Genomic DNA, 8,724 nt, shown 5'->3' on the forward strand with positions numbered 1-8,724 from the left:
GCCGATCAAAGATGTGCATTTCAGTGTTTGCCGTCGAAGTCTGAGGTCGAATTAAGATTCGAACGCCAAGTTTTCTGTTTTATTCGTTTTATGAACTGTCTGTGAGTTTTTCATTAAACTTTTGGACTCGTTCATTCGCTCTTCTAACACAGTTGTAAGTTCAGGTTGAAATTTTAATATTCCCCTTTTCTGCCTCTCGGAGTGGAATGCGACCCTATGTTCTATGGTAACTATTGCTCATCTGGTTGAGTAGTATCACCCCTCTTAATTTATAAAAACAATTTAGAATCACCCTGTATATATATGCCTGTAAAATATTTAAAAAAAAAAAAATACGATGGCTTTGCTATTTGCGAACCAGCAACCTTTAATTAATTTTCTGCAATTCAGAATCTTCCCGTAAACCAGTACCTTCTAGAACATTCGCACCTATTACATAACCTCCTCATATAAATGCTGCGTCATAAGTTTTTCTACATTTTTCTAGAAGCTACTCTGTTACATAACCTTTCATATAAATGCTGCGTCATAAGTTCTCCTACACAGATGTCTTTTCGCCTTCATCCTGCTAACGCCTCCGGTATGCTCCTCTTTCTTTGTTAGAACGTTATAACGTATTAAAGTCATTCGTATCTAATAATTCAATTACCGAATAAGTTATTTGAGTAACTTCATCTGGAAAAAATCATCTGCTCTAAAATAAAGATATGCTGTTAAAAGTGAAAAGTCCTGAGTCGTCATTTTTCTCCGTGGTGCAATCATCCCAGCTTCGTCAACCATCTGCCAAAACGTGAAATGGAATAGCCTCACCATTCACCCACGATGTGTTGGAATAACTGAAAACATTACATGCATATATATATATATAATTACAAAACAATTCTTTTGACAATAAACACAAACATGCCTAGAATTTTCGCGCATTAAACTGCAGAAAAATTATTATTAAAGACATAAAGTAAGTAGAACTAATATTTCACGAAGACCAGAAATTGAAATTCCTAATTAATAAATTTCAAATAATCATCATATAAATGCGATAAAAATTTTTAAAATATTAAAACCAAAACATTTCCAACATATGTAAGATAGAGAGCATATATACATATGTATATAAATATGTAAGAAAATTAAAGAATATGTAAAAGATTAAATTAGCAACGTAAATTTTCATTTCTCAATTGTAAAAATAGTAACCTCTTTCTGCACTGCATCATTTCGAGATTAATCCATGTCATATGACTCTTACACAATTCTGGTGATGGAAATGAAACTAAAGTAGCCAATAGTAATTTTATAGCAATATTAAGTATCCAATCAAAATGCATAGAGAACCAAAACTTACTCAGTCGGAATTAAGATTTCACACTAAACCTAACGCAGTTGCTTTCTACGCTTTGGCCTAGCTGAGCTGCGTCCTGTCTATTTCCCCTTTCTTACTGTAAAATTATCTAAAATGTAAAGTTTATGGAAATAGGCACAATTAATGTGCCAACTTGATTGTGACCGCAACATGTTTGCTGAAATAAAAAATCTGATGGGTACACCACATGACTTCCTTGTACGGAATATTAAATTACACGCATTTTTCTTGCATTTCGTTTAAACTTATCAGATTGAATTAAATCTACTTCGCCGACAGAGCATAAACCACAATAGAATAAAAGCATTCTTTAAAATTCACTCTAGTATTTGTTTACCATAGCGACACTCTGGAGCTAGCTTCACTTAACAGTATTATATTTCGTTCATATGATAACTCATAATGCACAAAATTTATATCATTTAGAGAATAGAATTAACTAATCGTTGCCACATGTTCTATTTAAATACTATAATAAAGCTAGAATGATGTATAAAAGAAATTAAGCAAACCAAACAAAAAAGAAACAGTTTTTCACAGAAGATTGAGTATTTCTCATTCAATTAATTCAGTTCTCACTTCGCGAGAAGGCAAAAATACATAAAAACTCAAAATATCTATATTAAAAATTACGAAGTAAATCTTAAACACTTATTTCCTCGAAAAAATTCCAGAAAGGATTAAGCATGATTTAACTCGCAATAATAAATGAAGGCGTTATCTTTGTTGTTGCGAAGCTAAGTTTCTCTAGATTGGCAACAAATCCACTATCCTGCTGTTTCAAATGTAACCAAGCAGTGGCTGCCATCAAGAAAATTATTAGGCTTAGCGGTACTTAAACAATTTTAAAATTGTTGATAATTCTAAAAATATTGCATACAGATCAGATTTACTAAAAGCATAAAAACCTTAACCGGAAGATAAAAACAACATAATTCAATCATTTTTAAAGCAAAAATGAACAATTTGCAAACATATAAGAGTAAAGAAACTGAGATCACTGAGCCGGGTAACAGAGTGGTATTTTTTGAGTTATGTGAGATAGTTGAAATATGCTGCCTGAAACTTTTCACGATTACAATACTTCCTTTTTACTTCGTACAAGGAAGTAAAAATGAAGATTTAATCTGCCTTCGCCTCCAATTTCCTATTCATTATGGATCAACACTTCTACGTCACCAAAATGTCTGATGGTCTTTTACTTCTCAGTTTGTTTTTATTACATACACACACAAACATACACATATATACATAAAGAAAACATAATAAGAATAATAAGACGCTAAAAATTAAAAACAAAATTTTTATACCCTTCCTGCGCTATAACTGCAGTATTGAAGTAAAATAAACTTAAAGCATCTACAGTTAAAAGTAAACTAGAGTCAAAGGAAGGCAATTCCTCAACGTTATTAATAATTGCAACCGTGTATAAAAGGTTTAACATAATATCTAAACCAATCAAAATTAAGATAAGAATTCATAGCAGAACAAAGTCGAAAAATAAAAATGCAAAATGGAAAAAATATCCTTGCTAAAACTGTCCTATAGAAACCAGTAAACCTTTTTATGGGTACCCATAAAATTTTACGTATTTCTGTTGACTTGTACTGGTTTCTGTGGGTTTTTCTTACTGGTTTCAAAATGCCCCATAAAAACCAGTAAAACTTTCTACTGATACCTATAGAATTTTTGTTGGTCTCTACTGACTCTGTTGATCTCTGTGTGTTTTTCTTATTAGTATCAATTGACGCCCATACAACCAACATCAATGTCAGAACTTTCTACTGGTTTATATTGACTTTTATTGGTTTTCTTACTGGTATCAATATAATAATAAATCTTCTGTTGGTTTATATGGGTTTATGCTAATTTTCTGTGTGACATTAATAGATTTCTTGTAAAGAATAAAACTAATAGAATGAAACTATAATCTCTTTAAGACCATCAGGGTAATCTGGAAATGCAGGTGGTCCTTTCAGAGAGGGTTTTACTAAATATGCTTATTTATTTGATTTTTAAAAAAACTTTTGTCGGAAATAGAAACAGTAATCATATACACCTTACACAACGAGGTCTAAGGCGACCAGGCCCAAATAAAAATGCATCTTTGCAAGTGGTGCCTTAGAGAGGTGTTGCTCAATATCAATATATACTCATGTTCTCAGAAATACGTTTATCTTTTAGAAGTGGTCTTCTTAGGGAGGTTGTCTCTACGAAATGAATCTCTATAAGGCGACCAAACACACTTGCAGAATTTTCTTTGGTCAATGGTCGTCTTAAGACGGGATGTTCAATACCAAAATTTACTTATGGTTTCAGAAATACTGGTCTCTTTCAGAGGCGGTCATCTTAGGGAGGTGGTTTTTGCCACGAGTTGGTTCATTGATTACATACACATACGCACTTACATTTCTGAAATTAGAAATAAACACCGGTATCAACCATCATCTCTTTAGTGCCACCACGTTCATTCACAATCGCAAAACTATTTTTCTCTGCGTCAACAACGAACTGGGAAAAAATTCCCCCCTTCCCCGCTACCTCCATGAGAAGAAATTTCCCAAACAAGCAATATGGCGCCGTTCTTTTAACATTGTTATGCGATGTTTGTGTTATTATCGGGGTGTAGGCTGTAGTAATGTAATAAATAATTTACTATATTACAAATTTTACTATGTTTTACTATTTAGATATTAATAGTAAATAATAAAATACCGGCACTGACTGTGTATATGAAAGCAAATGCCACTAAAGCCATGTACGTGTAATTGTGTCTAATGTACGGGTTTCTGTGTGTAGGTTTTTACGGGGATTTGGCCTACGGGTACCCTCAAAGCTGTACGGGTACTCGTAGTCCAATTCCCCGTAAAAATTTTATGGGTTTCTACGGGGCATTTTTAACAGGAATACACGATAAAAATATAAAAGTTAATCTCCTTGTACTGAAATTCCAATTCAGAACTCATCAAGGGAAAATGAACATAAATAAACATATTAATCGACTTTTATGAAGCTTTAATTCATTTTCCCGTGATGAGTTCTGAACTGGAGTTTCAGTAAAATGAGATTAATTTTTATACTCTTATCTTGTATGTTTTTTCACTTTTGCTTTTTTATTTTTCGAGTTTGTACTACTATGAATTCTTATTTTAATTTTGATTAGTTTAGATATTGTGTTAAACGTCTTATACACGGTGGCAATTATTTATATTGTTGAGGAATTATTTTGCTTTGACTCCAATTTACTTTTAACTTCAGAAACTTTAAGTTTATATATGTATTGAATATTAAATATGCAAGACTGAGAAATTCAAAACCAATTTTTCACAAAAACCAAGAATTGACATTCATAAGTTATAAATTTTAAATAATCCTATAAATGCAAAAAAGAATTTAACAAATGAAAACCAAAATACTTCAAACAAGCAATACTCAATTCAAAAAAATCAATTAAATTTAAAGAAAAAAGAACATAATAGCTTCAGTCAGCCTCAATGCCACTTTGTCAGGGGGAGGAACATTGAAATCAATTGAAATCTCTCTTTTCAACAGCTTCATGTATGAAAATACTAGGCATGATTATATTAGTTTTTTAATTATACACACACATGCATATATATGTAATAGATTCAAACTCAGAAGCTCTCTATTCTCAGTTATAACAAATTCAGGAGCAGGAATTTTGATGTCTTAGAATGCAGAAACGACGATCCACAATGAATAAGAAATTTGGAGGCGAATGCAGATTAAATCCTCAGTTTTATTTTCAACTACACACAAGTCGGCACATTAAATGTGCCTGTTCCAAAAGGCTTACATTTTTGATAATTTTGTAGCAAGAAAGCAGAGAAGACAGACAGCAGCGTAGGTTAAGAGTTTTAGTTCCGCTTACATCATCATAATTACGTAAGAGTCATATGACATAGATATTTCTCGAAATGACGCAAAGAGGGGTTACTATTTTTAGAATAGAGAGAGGAAATTAATTTACGCTGTTAATTTAATCTTTTACTTTTTCTTACGTATATGTATATATATCAAATTCTCAAAAATCATAACGAAAATGAATAAAATTTTATATTAAATATTTGAAGGTTCATCCTGTGTTGCAATATAAATCTCCGTGTTGCAATATAAATTGGTAAATCGCAAATTAAAGAAAATTTAAAAAATTGTAATAAAAAAATGTTCACTCCAAAGAGAATATAAAAAACGGGAAATTTGTACATAATAAAACAAAAAAAAAAAAAAAATAAATAAAATAAAAAAAAAATTTAATCTCCTTTGTTTAATATTTCAAACAGAACTTGTCAAGTGAAAAGTGTTTTGAAGCCTTAAACCAAGTTGATTAATTAAAAGTTAAAATTTTTATGTGAAATATAATTGCTATATTGTACATTTTCCAATATTTACTTTCTCCATTTGTTTTCCAGGTTGGTTATTCCATAATTTGAGGTATCTCTCATAATGGCATCACCTACTCCTTCCCTCCCAGATTCCTCACTATTTGGATCTCCTCAGTTATAGTTACTTGGGGACCGAGCACATTGTCCTTGTCCCAAGTGTGAACAGGACCGTGCTGTTTCATCTCAAGGTATATCTCTGCTGTTTCATCTCAAGGTATATCTCTGCTGTTTCATCCCAAGGTATATCTCTGCTGTTTCATCCCAAGGTATATCTCTGCTGTTTCATCTCAAGGTATATCTCTGCTGTTTCATCCCAAGGTATATCTCTGCTGTTTCATCTCAAGGTATATCTCTGCTGTTTCATCCCAAGATATATCTCTGCTGTTTCATCTCAAGGTATATCTCTGCTGTTTCATCTCAAGATATATCTCTGCTGTTTCATCCCAAGGTATATCTCTGCTGTTTCATCCCAAGATATATCTCTGCTGTTTCATCTCAAGGTATATCTATGCTGTTTCATCTCAAGGTATATCTGATAACACCATCAGCAACGTGCTTGAAACCTCTGTCTTAGAAGTTTCTCCCCCTTGTACTGGGTGCAAGACAAAAGATACTCACGCTGTTGCTTGTTGCTTTGATTGTGTCAATTATTTGTGCGGAAATTGTGTGATGGCTGATCAGTATATGCATTGTTTTGAAGGGCATCATATTATTGATCGTAATGAGCAGTCCAACAAAGATGACTTTAAAACAGTTACTATGTTGCCCTCGACACAAGACAGAAACGCTGAGATTCTTTTCTAGGGCATGTAATACAACAATTTGCAAAGAATGCATGAAGAGTGATCATCCAAAAGGTGTCCATGATTACGACTACATATTGGAAGTTGGTCCAAGGCAAGTTGAAACACCTAAGGAGATTCTTGAACGGAGCAAAACCCAAACGAATGACTTAAAAAAATGCTGCTAAAGCTGTAGAAAATATTTCATCACGTCTACAAATGCAGTATCATAAATCACAAACAGATATCGATGACACATTTAATTTTTATTCTTATGTATTGGGGGAACGTAAAGAACTGATGAAAGAGCTTGAAGATCTGTATAATACTAAGATGGTTTCTTTAATGGGCAGTAAAGTCCAAGAAATGATAGAAAGGGCTCAACAAATGTCTCTGTTTGTTGCTCGCATTAATAAATTCTTCAATTCAGAAATTTTAACGTATAAACAGCTTTTTGACTGTAAATTACAGAGCACTATTTCTTATAATCCTGAAGTGAATATGGAGTCCATAGATCTTGAGTTCCTGTCCAATTACCAGGCCATCCAACTTGGTGTTCGGAATACGTTTGGATATACTCGCCGTAATTCTGAAGGTGCTCCAACTACTAAGCCACAACCAATTGCAAGGCCAAATGATGCGTTTAATTCTGATCGTACCTGATGATTCTGATGTAGAGATATTAGATTATATCGAAGCCGGAGAAATGAAAAATAAACAACGCCTTCGCCGAGAATCGAACCACGGAATTCAGACCACTGCACTAGGAAAGCACGCTAAGAAGGCGGGAGAAATGTCTTATATACTCCTTCCTTTAATGGGCGACTGGGTTTTTTTTACTGGACCCAATCGCCAAATCCTGGGTGTGGACAATCTTCATCAACCACCCTTTTAGTTCGGGCGCCACTGTCATTAGGTTATTTCGAAGCCGGGGAGATGAAAAATGAGCAACGCCTTCCCTGGTAAACGAACCCATGAAGGTAGGAAAGGGAGGAAGGGCCAACCCGCGCTAAAAGTGAAGCACTGCTTTGAAGCTTGGGTCACCAGACGGGGTGTTCTTTGTTTACATTCAGAAGCTCGCTTGACAAGATTCTGATAGTATTTCGACACACGACAGTTCCATAGAAATCGAATAAGGGACACTCTCGCATGAAAGAAACATTCATAGTGTGATGGACCATAGTATTTTGTATAGTTTAGTGACATTTACGCAAAAATCACATCTTGGTTATTTTTCGATAACTAACAACAGCGATTTTGATTATGAATTTGTTTTATAAAATTCTAAGCTGTTGCACTACAAAAATATAGATTTTAAGAAAAATGTGCTTTTGTCAAAGGCCTTTGTTAAAGGCAGATACATGCAAAAAGCATGTATCTGCCTTTGACAAAATACTTAAATATTCATTAAATTATTTATAAATGTATTTGAAATGAAGAATTTATTCACTTATAAACAACTGTGAAAGTACTGTGAAGAAATCTAATGATTAAATGTATCTAATTTATAATGATTATAAATGTTATCTAAATATATAATAACCTTAATATTGAATTGTAAACATAAATTGAAATCCTGTTGACAAATACGTTATAAAACTATTTAAGCAAGAATTGTTCGTATTGGAAAGCAAGCTGTCAAAAGGGATTGTAAAGCAAATGCTATGAGATGCGCACTTAAGAACGTAATAAAGAGTTTTGGAATATGTATTGTTGAAATGAAGGGTAAAAAAAAATCTGATAAGTATAATTAAAAGAATTATTCCCTTTACATTTTATAATAACTCAGTTACAAGTTTTAAATAATACTTTAAAAAAAAAAAACTTATTTTATTCCCTTTCAGAAATGTTCAGAGAAAGTCAAATACTATTTAATACCTATTTAATTATTAGGAATTAGCGAAATACTTATTTAAAGTATTTCGCTAATTCCTAATAATTCTCTAATTTAAAATGAACCGAATGGAGCATTAATTATAAATTGACTTACATTTTTCGATTTAAAAGAAGCCAAAAAATCATGTCATATTTAAGAAAGTATTTTAGGAAGAAGCTCTATAAATAGAAAAGAAATAATGCATAATTTTAATATTAATAATACAATAAACTTTGATCTTAATTTTTGTACCTTAACCGAATAAAATGGAATTACCTTAATTTTTTTTTCTAATGT

General features: G+C 32.4%; 1 pseudogene; it reads left to right on the forward strand.

Moving 5' to 3' along the window:
* Positions 1–2,519: 2,519 nt before the first annotated feature.
* On the forward strand, positions 2,520–8,366 carry LOC146994064 (protein brain tumor-like; annotated as a pseudogene).
* The last annotated feature ends 358 nt before the right edge of the window (positions 8,367–8,724 follow it).

Source organism: Stegodyphus dumicola, chromosome 11 (assembly GCF_044657685.1).
Source record: "Stegodyphus dumicola isolate Sdum_Otavi_A_Nest chromosome 11, ASM4465768v1".
Lineage (NCBI taxonomy): Eukaryota > Metazoa > Arthropoda > Arachnida > Araneae > Eresidae > Stegodyphus > Stegodyphus dumicola.